We start from the raw sequence: 14767 nt of genomic DNA, 5'->3' as shown, positions 1-14767 counted from the left end.
AGGTAGTTGTAGACTGCAGAAGTAGGATGTTGCAAATGTAGACTTGCCTGAGGCAAAAATATGAACATATTCCACTGTTTTTAGAATTTAACCAATTCTGAGGAAAATACGTAGAATTAAAGGATTGTGCAAGGCTCTGTTTATGCAGATTACATGATCCAGTCCTGCTATAGACATTGCTTACTTTTAAGACTGAATTCCTGAAATCAAGTTTGTGGATGACAGCAAACTGAGGGTTGCAGTTAAGATGCTTAAGGGCAAGGATCTCCTTCAAAGGGATATGGACAAGCTAGGAGAATTGATTGACAGGAATCTCCTGAAAATTCAAAAGGACAAAATGCATTCAAAAATGCATACAGTCAAGAAGGGGAACAGTTTGCCCAGAGAGGTTTTGCAGTCTCCAGCCTTGAAAGTTTTCAGGATTGGACTGGATAAAACCCTGACCAGGCTGATTTGGCCCTGTAGTCAATACTACCTTGAACATGAGGTTGGACTGGAGAATTAGAGAGGTCACTTCCCATGAATTATTTTATGATTCTAAATACTGACATTCATGCAATTCTTAATGGTGGAGTTACATCATTTTAAGTGTGTATAACCCAAGTCATCTGTAAGAAAATCTATAATTTAGCAGCAATGTGGTTTATATATCTATAACTGCATTCATATATATAAACACAAACATACACACATCTAATATATGTAAAATTTATACTCATACGTATAGATATGTATACACATAGGCACAGAAATACATATATGTGAATATAATAACCAAATTTTCCTTAGCAACTTACATCTGTTTCCTCAAATTTTGACTTCTCTCTTTCAACAGCTCTGTGTTTCTGATTTACCCCATCTCTACATTAGTTTTATAGATAATCATCTGAGGGTGCTATAAATCATCTATAAAGATGAGTGCTATATAAGCACTTTTATTCAAATTAGAGTGCTTTTAAACAATTGTGACTTATCTGAAGAGGAAGGTAACCCCCTTGGAAATGGGTAGGCCCTCACTGTTGTCTCCAGGCAAAATCTTGGCATAGAATATACTGATCACACACATACCCTGATGGGTATCCTTTTATCCCTTGAACTTTGTTTTGTGCAATCCACGCATCTTTCTGTATGTCATCTGCCCAGTGACCTGGTATTCTGCAAAACTTGGCTCCCCACAAGACCCCAAAGTACCATAATCTCTGGCATGCTTCAGTGAGGCTGGGAGTTATCGCCCTTCTCTTCAGGGACAGAAAAGACTCAGGTCTTCACGATCGTTTCTGGATCTAATTCCTCTTGGCTTTAATGTATTCCAGCAGGAAGTAAGTGCTTACACACCTTTCAGGGACTGGAACTAAGTGGTCTGCTAGAAATCAGAGACTATATGTATGAAGGTAAAGGAACAATCCTCCCCACAGCAACTAGATTATCCCTTTTCTGTTTCTCAGAATTACCTGAGTCTTAAGAGCACCCCGATCCAGTCCATTTTACATAACATCAGACTCACTTTTGGTGCTACCATTTGCTTCAAGCTCTTTTAATCTTTGAAGAAAATTGTTCCAGTATGACTGGATCATCACTGAACTGAAATCTAAGGAGGGACATGAAGCACTGGTGTACTGATGTCCCCTCCCACTGCCTTCATTATTTAAAGCAACGTTTAAAAAGTGACTTAAACTTATAAGAAATTACAAGCCTCTTCAGTGCATTGAGCAGAAGGATCTATTCTGTTTCTAGGGTAGTTTTTTGATCAAAACAGTTTATTCCATATGAGCATGTGTGTGCTTAAGCCATTTTGCTTTTCAAAGCACAGAGACACACCTCTTTATTCTACTCTTCATGCTTGAATGAGTTTCGGCTTCAGCATGAACTTTCATACCTTCTCTCACTTGATTCAAAGAAAAGCAGAGCACTGTTCCTAGCAGCACATAATGCATCAGTGTTGCATAAAGGTAGACGGTATTGCACAAGACCGAGATGGAGACTGTCGTATAATGGTTCTCCTTGTTTTCAGGTGTTTTCTTTGTAGAGTCTGAGCCAGTATTTACCACCTTTGGCAAACTGAGTGACATCTTACTCCCTGAGTGACCCCACAGAAACCAAAGGAACTTCGACAGTTTCTGTGTATTCCCATTCAGTGGCCTCGAGCTGTGACCATGAAATGCTACATCTGATGGGTGTTCACCCATCTGTGGAGGCAATACCATTCCCCTCTTTTATGTATGAGTGTGCATACCTCTCTGTGCTACCATCAGGAAAATGAATTATTATTTTTCAAATTTCAGGCTAGATTGCACTTTTGTCTAGTAGTTAGTTTATTATTACTGTTTTCTCCTACTTTTTGTAGGAAGCTTTCATCCTGGGCCCTGCAAAGAACTGCACTGAGGCTTCACTCTGTTTTGAGTGCAGTGCTGGACCAAATGATCTTCAGAGGTCCCTTTAAATCTAAATCAGTCTGTGTTTATGGCTTTAAGCCAAGTCAGGAATATAAAAGATGTAAATCAAGACAGTATTTTGTACCAAATATTCCTAGGATGGTGCTGTATGGGTGCTAAGGTGCTAATATTTAGACCAAAGTGAGTAATGTATCTATTCCCCAACAGGTAGGACATCACTGCACTTAACTGGGCAGAGAAAAAGGGAGAGGAAGGGGAAAAGAGGAGAGTGGTACAATCTCTGGATGCAAGTTTTCTTGCCTTCCCTAATAAGACACCCCTCAGATAAGCTCATTTCTGTGAGACTGGGGTCTAAAGCTAGTGTTTGCCATCTGGAAATGCTGCTTAGCTGTTGACCACATGTATGCTTTGCCTTGGTTTTGGTCACCACAAGACAACACAGATGGTTCAGTATCATTTGTCATTTTGCACTTGCAGACTGTTACTCTGGTAAGCCTTTCAGTATTAAAACCAACCTGACTTATTCTCATGTAGGATCCAAGCTAAAACAGATTTACATGACTGTACCAGGCTTACTTGGCACTGCTGAAATCAAAATAGCAGTTAATACCAAAACAAACTCCCTTTTTAAGGCCTCATTAGCAATCCCCAAAAAAATCTCCCCCTCAATATAGTCTTTAAAATATCAGAATACATTCTACATCTACATTCTACTGTCCTTAGCAACTTGAAATGCATCACCTGGCACCAATGTCTGTATGTCAGCATCTGTGCATGTATCGACAAAGGTGCACAAAAGAGGAAGAGGAAAGTTTTTTTTCCACAAGAGATGAAGCAAACAAATGTAGAAGAGAAAACACCTTGTTCCTTCCCCTCTCAATATATTTTGATCCAAGCTGCCCTACTTCATTTATTAAGCATCTTTTCCTGATCCCTGTCAGAACAGGATATTGCTTTAGGCGGACTCTCAGTTCTTATGTGCAGAAGAGAAAAGCTTGATATGCTTTGCCAGATTTCTTGTCAGTTCCTGACCCCCTTAAACACTACAAATCTAAAGTAACTCCAATTGCTGTGCAGTTACGCTGCACTTAAAGTGGCAAACTGTGCACAAAACTGGCAAATTATGTACTGTTCAGGTCTCAGGTAGGAATCAAAATTGTGCTACCACAAATTCAATCTCCTCTATGCAACAATTCCTAAATGTCTACCATGAAAGGTAGGTGAAATAGTGATAGAAATGTGAAACAAAAAGGGAAAACCTCGAAGAACTGTATTTGCTCTTCTGTGACCATGATTCTTGCATCCCATGATTTTCTGCTGGTCTTTGTATCTATTTTATGTTCTTATGAGAAGGGAGTGGGACTGGAGGCAAGGATGGTGAGTATCAGGACCCAAAGTGGAAGAAAGTATGCAGCTGGGGAATGTACACAAATACAAGAGATAGATAGGAACCATTTTGGAGTTCCTCAGCTTTAGGTACTGCCTCTGCAAAGAAAGACAAATTGTCTCATCTGGCTCTGCCTCACTTTACCCACATGCAAAATGGGGAGTGGAATATTAATTTCTCAGGAGTGTGTGAAGCCCTGATTCACATTGGGAAAAAAGTCCATGACAGTGTTAAAAAAAAGGTGCTGAACACCAAGATACTATGATGATAGAAGGGATACTTCCCGCATTCTTTGTTTTGTCTCTTTGTACATTACATGGTAAACTCACTTGAATCATGACCTATATTTGCAGTGTAGCCATAAAAGTGCGTGATCAAAAGCTGTGAGTGATGTCGCTCCAAATTAAAAGGTGCCTCTGAATGTCCTTGGTCTGACACAGTGCAACAAAGGATGATGCATTTTAAGTTTTAAATGAGGTATTTAAGTTTGAAGAGGAGAACGCAAGAAAAAACAAATCAACATGTGTGTGTGTGCGTGTGTCCACTCTTATAACAGGCTGCAGCAGCCTCAAAATAAAATGGTACCTCACTCTCCAGAGTTCATAGTAACTTCAGATGTTTAATATACAGAAAACAAATGTTTGACAACTTCAAACTCCATGGATCAGAGCAATAATGAATATTGTTTTGCAGTGATATTTTTAGTCTAAACTAAAATAGCTGAAAGTCAGTGCTGGCAGGAGAACATTTTCTTGCAGAAGTGATTGATATAGTAGGGATCTTTACTGTCTTTAATTAAAATAGACACTCCCGTACAACTCCTTCATCTCCCATCAAAACTACTTTTGAAATAACTGTATATTTATTGTTTATAACTAGCCAGAGCTTTTTATAGTTCATGCTTGCCATGATTGTCAGTAAGTTTGACCTTGACTTTGAAGGAAGCAGGATTTAGTGCTAACAAATTTTATAATTTTCCATTCAGTTCTTTCCATACAAAAGTTTATTTAGTTTTTCCTTTCTATTTTTCTTCACTCATCCATGCAGTGTCTTGTTTTATTTTTCTTTCTATAGTACTCTCCAAATTTTGTCAGCATCTTCTTTCATTTAATATATGCTCTTTGTCAGTGTTTGCTCCACAGCTGAATATTTTACGTTTATCTGAATTAGATCCTATTTCTACCTATAGCATTGACCTTTTATTTAAATTATTCCTGTTTTTCTTCATCTGGCTTCTCCTAATTTCTGAAACTTTTATCTACTATCTTGAAATATACAATGTTCAATACTGTAGTCATAGTTATTTATAAAACTATCAAAAACCTGCAGACAGAGAACAGATCTTTCCACAAATCAGTGACCCAGATTTGCTCTGACTTGTTTTCAGATGGAGTACATTTACTGTGACAACTCTTAATTTATATTGTGAAAGATGAAAATGTAATAAGAAGTGGTATTGGAGAAACTTATAATATTTAAGACTCTTTTCCCTTGTGTTTACAAGAGCCTTCCACCTAGAACCAAAAAGAGAACTCATTTGTAAGACCATTAAAAAAAAAAAAAAAATCTTCTATTGAAATTATGTACTGGAAACAAAACAAAGACCTCTAATTAAAAAAAATCATGACTACCTATATTTTTAAAAATCATTCCTTCACACTCAACAAATTTGGAATGTCTAGATCCATCACCTCAAGATCCTTCTCTCCACTAAAGCTTATTACTTTCCTCATATTTTTCTTCTCTTAGTGCTTCTTGGCTGCCAAGATTTTCCCTGGATTATGGTCCCTCCAAGACTAAGGACTTTAATGGGTAAGGGAAGGTACAGTTTGGCCTATCAAGAAGAATGGGGACACAGCAGTCCCTGGCAGACACTATTCTAAACTGAAATATTTCATTTTCTTGTAAACAGTAGGGTGTTTCTCATAATTGTATTTATACTGTAATTTGGCTATGGGAAACCAGCTCTCTCTATTTCACTTGTTGCTCATTTGTAAAGTATGAATTGGGAACCTTGTGGCATGTTCCCCTGGGCACATATTCATGCTGGGTTTTGCACCAGTAGGATTTTAACTGCTCAGAGGTTAAAGCTGGACTTGGTAACAGTGCTGTGGTTGAACTTGTCTCATTGTTTTTATGACTCAATTTGTATTTAAACACTATGGACATACACATGAAAGCTCACATGTTAAAAACAGGAACGAAATATTTCCCCACCTCTAAGATACATGGTCAGTCCCAATTAATTGCCTATAAATGTTATTCAGTTGTTAGATGAGAGATGTTACACCTAAATACCGTATCACTGTTGTCAAACATTATTATGCAGCAGTCAGCTAATTTTTCGTTAGAAGTTTCAGGCTGGAATGTGCCAACGGATTGTTAAAACGTATCTGTCCAAAGGTTTCTTGAAGGCTGCCTTTAGGACATTTCTTACCTTAAAATCAGCTTGTTTGTCTTTAATTCATCTCTGTTTCTGTGGATTCACATTTCAATGCCTGTTATAGGTCCCAATGTTTTGCTTTAAAACTGAATAATAGGTCCTTAAAAACTCCATAACAGAAATAGGGTAGAAATGTAGCCATTATCAGTCCCCTTCTTCTGTGATAATTTTGAAGAAATCTCACTGGTTTAGAGGCCCTTTGCTCTCTGTCATATTTCAGTTTGATATACTGTGAATATTAACTGTATACTCACATTCACTAGGAAGCACACATAATGCTCTGATATACGACATGGTTGGGCAGCAGCTTACATTTCCATAGCAGGTAGGATATTTTCCATTGCTCTTTTTTTAATAAGATATAAGAGAGGCACGCTCCATGTATACAAGTTTATCCCAAAAGCCAGTGGCTTATTCCCAGTTAAATGATTCTGGGATGCTCTGATTTGAAGATATGGAAAGATAAGAACAAAAGTCTTCTCAACCTGGACGTCTCCGCTACTGGTTGTTCCAGCTTGGCCTGCAACTTCAGGCTCAGTTGAAAATTCCAGAAAAGCAAGTAAATATCCCTGATTACTGGAATTCCGTGGTAATGGTTATATTTCACTGTGCTTTCGATCCAAATTATGAGTTAACTTTTCATTATCATGAGAATACTGGGCTAAGAATGCTGGGCTAGATTTAGGGATCGGGTCTGGATTGACAGCTGATGTGTGACGAGGATTAACAACTGCTAAAAAAGGACATTTAGCATAGTTTTGTTATTTTCATGAAATTATTTGGTGAAGTTATGCCAGGCCCTTTCTCAAGGGTTTTAATGAGGGAAAAGACAGTAAATGCTGCCAAAGCCAGAGATCTTTTACCATAATTTGTTCAAATCTTAGATCCAGGAACATGAACTGGCATTCTCATTTGCAGAGGCATTCAGGGATACTGCAACACAAAACCTCTTCTGCTTGCCTTCTGGACACCTGTGTAATATCCATAGTAATTCCAAGAGACATGCTTACTTACTACAAATATGATACTGGCATGTGCTAAAAGACTTCGTATTTAAGCATTTGATCTGTTTATTTTGCACAAAAGAATCTTTTTATTAAGATGATACTGGGGAAACATTTTGTTGTTGGCCTCTAGAACTCCACATAGAACCTGGAAAACGCCCTTGGGAACAAACCAAACCAAACCCAAAAAAACCAGCAAAAACCCAACACCTAATGTATTGAATGAATGATTTCTTTCTCTCAACAAGCATGTCTGCATAAGCCACATGGTTTATAATTCAGAGATCGTGGACTAAAAGAAGCAGAAAAAAAGAGGGAGAAAGAGAAAGTGAGACAGAAAAGCTCCATGTGTCTTCCATGAGCTGAAACAATTACCAGGGTGTCGGGAAAAAAGTATTATTATTTCAAGCTGAGATGTTAGGGTTCAACTGATGGACAGTAAAGAATTTTCTACCCATGCTGAAGATGTAAAAATTACAGGATTTGTAAAGCACAGGCAAATAATCATAGAATCATAGAATCATTTAGGTTGGAAAAGACCCTTAAGATCGTCGAGTCCACTGCTAAGTCCACCACTGTATATAAATAAAAAGTGTAACATCCTTTTGTTTTTTTAAATTTTCTTCTTGTCTCTGTTGCTATCTGGCATCCAGAAGTGGAGAGTGTTTGCACTGAGCAGGCAATGAACTGTTAAGAAGTGTTAAGATATTTAATTTTATACGTGACACTTGTGGCTCCAGAAATTACTATCTAGCAATCCAATCTGGGCACAGTTCGAATGTAGATGGGAGATGCATATTGAATAATTACATTTTAAATTGGATGTGACATTTTTCTCATCCAGTGCCAGACAATCCCAGTCTGCACACCTGGTTGCTCAGGTGTCCCTTTGCAACTAATGGACAAAACCAGCCTTTTTCAGGATGGTTTCAGAACAGTTTTAGGCACTGCTTTAGGACAAGGTGAATTGGTCCATATGCTTCACTATTGACTGATGGCAATGGGAGCCAAGACCAACTAGTTTCGTTTACATAATCCACATTTTTTATTTCTCTCCTTGAACTGAATTTCCATGATAAAGCAAAATTAAATCTATACACTCATTTAACTTCCTCAATTGATATCTGTCAATTACTAGATGGGATTTCTTGTTCTGTATCTGTAGCATTCAAGATGCTCCTATCTGGCTGTTACTTGAGCCTAGATTAAGTAGCTTGGGAAAGGAGAATGAAAAGATGTGTTACGTACAGCACAGTACAAATAATATATTTGTGCAGATTTCTAAGTGACTTATTTAAGGATATTTTTCCATGTTACAGGACACAGCATACAGCTTGAATTTATGACACCGTAAAATGTTAGATATATGGTCCAACTTGGATTTTGGAGGTCTGCAGGACAAAAACCACATTCATGCAGAGATTAAAAAAAAAAAAAAAAGTTGTCTCTTTTCCAGTACAACACACCTCAGGAAGATTACTGGTCTTTGAATAACTCTTTTTTTTTCCCCCTAAACAAAGAATCTTAACAAATCCTGGTTGTATCACGTTAAGTAATACCATTTCATTTAGCAGCTTTATGTTCCCATTCTGCTAATGCATTCATTAACAGATCATCTTTTTCTAGTCAACAGATTACCAATGTAAACATTAGCTGAATTATCAGTACATTTGATGGCTCTTCTCTAATGAAAGTGAATAGATTTATTGATAAGAATGACAAATGTGTTAAAGAAAGAAAAATGAGCAAAATCAATTGTTAATATGAGTGGCATTTTACAAAGAGAAAACTAATCTTTCAGAATGGTGTGATATCTGAATCAAAACCTTTTTGAGACTTGAACATGAGTTGTAATTGCTCTTTTTAAAAGTTTGAATGCATACATACTATGGTATGAAAAAAATAAACTAGTTTGAAACATATTTCTGAATAAATAAAATGAATAATAAAGAGCCCAGGAAGACAAGATTTTTCTGCTATAACAAAAATAGTAAAAGCTTTTTGATTTGCTGAAATACAGAGTATATAAATTTAATACTAGAGCAAGAGTTGTGGAAAAGATGAGAGCACACCTTGAAATCTGCAAAAAGGAATAATATATGTTGAAGGAATAATATATGTAGCAGGATGGCTGTGAAGTTTGATGACAATTCAGTAATGAAACAGAAACTGAGAAATGAAGGAGAAGAAAATTGAGGGAGGAGGGGGAAAGTCTATTACATTAGAATTAAATTATGATAAGTAAGAAGAAACCCATTGTAAAAGTCATCACATAATTATTCTACAGAAGCAGGCAATAAGTTTGTTGGTGTTTCGCAAGATGAGAAAATTAATTAAGAATTGTTAATATTTCTTTTGTGCTCAGAATCTAAGAACCACTGGCTTCTTAATCAAATATCGAATTAAAATATTTTCCAAGAGCCAAACTAGCATTCAAAGTAGCACTTTCTAGCAAGCTGCAGGAAAAAACAACCTGCCTGTTGCATCTTCCGTGATTCTACCTTCTTACAAAGTAAGGGGACGCAGAAAGACTGTCTCTGACCATGATAATTCTTGGAGTCTCACTATAATGATATTATACATGCTGCTGAGAGACAGCAGATATTAGCTCAGCTGAAGTCCAGCTAACAAGACTACACTGCTTTAGGACCAAAGCTGGATCAGGTCAGGCTCCCTCAGAGTAAAACGAATTTCTCCTCATTGTCTTGTTTTGCCCAGGAAATACCAAAACCATAAAAGAAATAGTGTAGTTTTCAAGTTTCTTATTTTTGGGTGAAGCATGAAGTGTTACTACTGAAGGCAGACGCGTATTCCTTTTTTTTTAGAGTGATACTGTATCACTGAAAAAAAAAAACAATTTTCCACAGTACATTTTCAACAAAGGTTTTTCAGCTAGCTCCAGTTACTTGATATCTCTGTTCCCCGACTGAGTATAATCTCCATAAAGAAGGGATGGGCATGATCGGAAGCAGTTTCATTTAACACTTAGATCTTATTTTCCTACAATATGACTTGTCTTTATTACATTACCTTTGTGTTTGCACTGGAAGATAAACTGTGAATAAGACACCAAGCACATGAATTTTGACACCCCATGGGATGCCAAATGAAAACGCTCTGACACAATGTACATCATCTTTGCATGAAAAAGCTAAGTCGTGTTATGGAGGAGGCAAGTCTGACGCCATTCACTTCACAGAAGTAGCTCACCTTGTGTTGGCTGCTTAAAACATAAGTTTTCCCAAGTATATATAATGTAGCACAGAGTTAATACTGTGGAAAGTGGAAAGCTCCCCCCTCTGCCTCAGCTGGCATGGTGGCATCATCTCAGAGCAAAAAACATTGCTACAAAACCAGAAAAAACACCCTGTGCTAATGCTTGCCGTGATACTGGCATTAGAGATGTTGACACTTCTGCTCTGTTTTTTTTCACAAACAGTACTCATGATTCTGTAGAAATCATCCAGTGAAAGGCAATGCTCTCAAGTCTTTCTCTTTTTTCTTCCTTTTTTCAAAAATCGGGGTTTGAGGAAAAACAAATCCTGCAGTTTCTCTGAGACAAAAGTGGTAGGAATGCATGAAATACCTGCCCTACATTTCTTGTAGATGCCACTTTTCCTAGAATCACAGAATCACAGACTGGTTGGGGTTGGAAGAGGCCTCTGGAGATCATCTAGTCCAACCCCCTTCCAAAGCAGGGTCACCCAGAGCAGGTTGCACAGGGTCACGTCCAGGCAGGTTTTGAATATCGCCAGAGAAGGAGACTCCCCACCCTCCCTGGGCAACCTGTGCCAGGGCTCTGGCACCCTCAAAGTAAAGAAGTTTTTTCTTATATTTCAGGAAGGTGTTGGCACTGTGGATTAGCAACTGGGGTTCTGAATTGGCAAATCCAGACATAACACATCTTAACATTTCTTCCCTTGACATGAATTAAAATTACAAATGTAAACCCTGAGAGAATGAGACCGTCTTAGTATTTCACTGCCATCATCAAAGACTAAGATTAGACTTTCTTTTATCAGTGCTTTTATGTACCCTTTATCTTTGTCAAACTTTTGATTCTCTTAAGTCTTCTATACTTCCATTTACCATTGGAACCTTAGGACCAAACAGTAAAAGAAAATAATTTTTAAAAAAACCCAAACAATAATATAGTAAATCTTTCCTTGGATGTCATGCAAAACATGAGTGACAAGGGAGAGAAAAACTGGAGTGTGAGAAAGTGCATTTCTTCCACTATATTGTAGAAAATTATTTATCACTGATCTCTCTGGGGGGTGGAAGGATGCCTGGACAGAATCAAAGGCAGCAAACATCCATCATGTCAAATCTGTTTTCTGATAAATGAGAACATATATATCAGAACCCTATGAAGACATTTGCTAAAATATTACTTGCACAACAGAGAATTTAAGGGGTTAATTCTGTGTGTTTATCAGTCTAGGACTATTAAAGTTGTTCTAAATATTGACTCATAAATCTTCAATCATGCCTCTGCTTTCTTTCTTGCTACCTGCTTCATCTCTAGGTATTTCAAATGACTTTTTAACTCTGCTTCTTGCAGTGAACTTCTGAATGACAAATAAGACTATTAGAGGCTTTATTTCCCTTTTTCTTCCTTCTCTTTTTCCAAGACTTCCCCAATATGGTACTCCCTGAGACATTCTGTCTTCTCAAATGGAGATCATAGGAAAATTTACTATTTTCTTTTTCCCATCAGAGAATTAAATGAGCAAATTAAGCCAAAATTAAGCATGTATTTAAACCAGAAATCTATCCTGGATCACTGCGAGACCCTTCAGAAGTTCAGCTTTTAACTGACACTTTCAATTTCTGTAGCAGAAATAATGAAGTTAAAGAGCAGGTTTTCAGTTTATATCAATAGAAAACTGGAAAGGACTGTCAGGGATGGGCTGAGTCTATGCTGGTATGCTGCAAGTTCTTGACAGAAGTCCTTGGGAATCAAGGTCACCTGGCACAGCAATGCTTGCATATAAGCTGGTTGATTCCCTTAGCTTCCAAAACAGAATGATTTATTCCAAACTTTTTTTGGCAATAGTCACTGAACTCTACAGCTGGCTCAAGCATTTACTTGAGAAGTGAATCTCCTGATCATCCCCATTGCCTGTGCTTTGTTTTACACTGTGGAGTGTTCTTGAGCTGTGAGCTGTAATCCTTGTAGATGGAGATAAACTGGAGGACTCCAAGAGCTCAGCTAATGTGTTCCCCTCACTAAAGTGCAATCCCATCCATGGGACCAGACTAGACTTAACCTGATGCAACACGCCTGCCCCCTCCACCTCCCCGCAGTGTAGAGTTTAGCGGTCGAATTCCCATCACAACTATTTCTGTTTATGTAACCACTTCTACTGAGCTGAGCAACTTCTAATACAGATACAGACATTGATTCTCAATTCTTGTGCCTGGGAATTGTTTGAGAGAGTGTTCTTTGGCCCAGGAGGAAAGCATGCCAAGGATCATTCCAGCAGTTTAGCAACACTGATAAACATGTCCCAGCACCTCAAAACAGTTTTTACTTGGAGCGATGTAATTATTGTATTCTGACTCTTACTACACAGGCGACCATACCTTAAAAATGAAAAAAGTTCATCACAGAATAAGAATGATAATTCAGTCAGCTTTTTAGCTGCTCTGATCAGAAAGCTATTCCAGCAATTTCCTTCTGTGTTTGTTCAAAACTTTCACACTTCCATCTTAATTTCCATTTGACGTTAGCATATGGTTCAGAGTTGTCATAAGATAACAGTGAGTCATGCCTGAAAATCACAGTGTCTGGGACTCAAGACTAAGTGCAGACATAAACAGTGGGAGCAGTTATTCCGGACTCCCTAGACTAAGTGGTGAGAAGGAAGCACTTTCTGGATGCAACTCATCTGCCCAGGTTTTGGTCATGTGGTAACTGCTGTGGGACTTCAGTTGTAAATGCCTTGTAGGTATGAAAATAAAATTTGCTCCTTAGTTACAATTGTGGTGTAGCTGAGTATCAGGATTGTGCCTGTTCTTGCACAGTGCAATTAAACAATTAATTCCCTGGGTGTTTCAGGGACTGCCCAACTAGTTGTCTGCATAGATGAGATAATGGACTGTTCTGAGGCATTGGACAGAACTGAAACTAGGGGACTGAGTGAACAATCAACCATTTAACTGAGAGTTAGAGGAGCTCCCCAGGTGAGAATTTCGTACAGTTCTGGAGATTCCCCCAGACACATCCTGCTCGGCCCAGTCCAATTTGTATGCTTAAATGTGCCGATTATCGTCCTGGGTAAAGTGACTCATTGATTTCCAGGAAGTTCCTTGCTGCGGAAGTTATTGAATTGCACACAGATATTTGTAAATAAACAATACAAACTTTCCAGTAAAAGCAGAAATAATCATGTGGGACAGTCTGATATGGGTGGCTAAGAGTTTTAGGAGAAGAGACACTGGTCCAGGTTGCTCAGAGAAGCTGTGGCTGCCCCCTCCCTGGCAGTGTTCAAGGCCAGGTTGGATGGGGCTTGGAGCAACCTGGTCTAGTGGAAGGTGTCCCTGCCTGTGGCAGGGGGGTTGGAACTAGATGATCTTTAAGGTCCCTTCCAACCCAAACCAGTCTATGATATCATATGATCTATGATATGATATAAGTGGGTGGCAAGCACTACTACTACTACACAACAAGACACAGTACTAGCTACATGTGGGCAGGTGAATTCCATCCATATGAAAATTTTTTTAAATTACCATTTCAAGAGGTGAAAGAGCTGATGGAACAGTTCACATGGGCTCCATGGCCATGTAGGATACACAGGGCCAAAAGTTCATCCTTATCTTTTGAGTGTGCTATATTTCACCTTACTATTTGCTTATCAAGTCTATTTTTGGTTTCTTACACCATAGCATATAAAACATAATTTAGCATTGCCTGGAGGAGTTCTATTAATGCCAATATGCAAGCTGAAAAATCACACTGCATGCAGTACTATTTAAATCTGAAATGTCTTCCTACAGCTATTGCAAATGTACTTGGTGGTATGGGTCATGTTGATTAACTGATCTTACTAAATGAAAAAGTAGAGGTATGCTATAATTTTTCAAACACTAAACATTTTATTTTAATACTTTAAGCTCACTGCATCCTTTACTCAGTTATGAATTTCAGTAAAGTCTGATTAAATTGAATTGTAAAAACAATATACAGTTATGTCTTCAGTTCTGAAGTTTCTTGTCCTCTGTACCTAAAATATAGCATAATTACTATATACCAAGCTTCTTCTGGTGATGCAAATCTTTCTGTGAATGTTTTTCTGTGCCTTTTCCAATGATATATAGCAACAGTAAATGAACATAAATACATTTCACAGCATCCTAGGTCTGAATATTTATTTCGCTTCGCCAGCCTACATAAATATCTGATAAAGGAAGACACCGAATGCTTGGAAAATCAGCCCTGAACTGCTTGAAGGCCTAATGTGCCAGCAGTTATATTTCTTAAATGTGTAAGATTCTCTGTCTGCAGGTTTCCCCTCCACCTACTCATTGAAAC

Source organism: Nyctibius grandis, chromosome 7 (assembly GCF_013368605.1).
Source record: "Nyctibius grandis isolate bNycGra1 chromosome 7, bNycGra1.pri, whole genome shotgun sequence".
NCBI lineage: Eukaryota > Metazoa > Chordata > Aves > Nyctibiiformes > Nyctibiidae > Nyctibius > Nyctibius grandis.
This window is presented reverse-complemented; position numbering follows the sequence as displayed.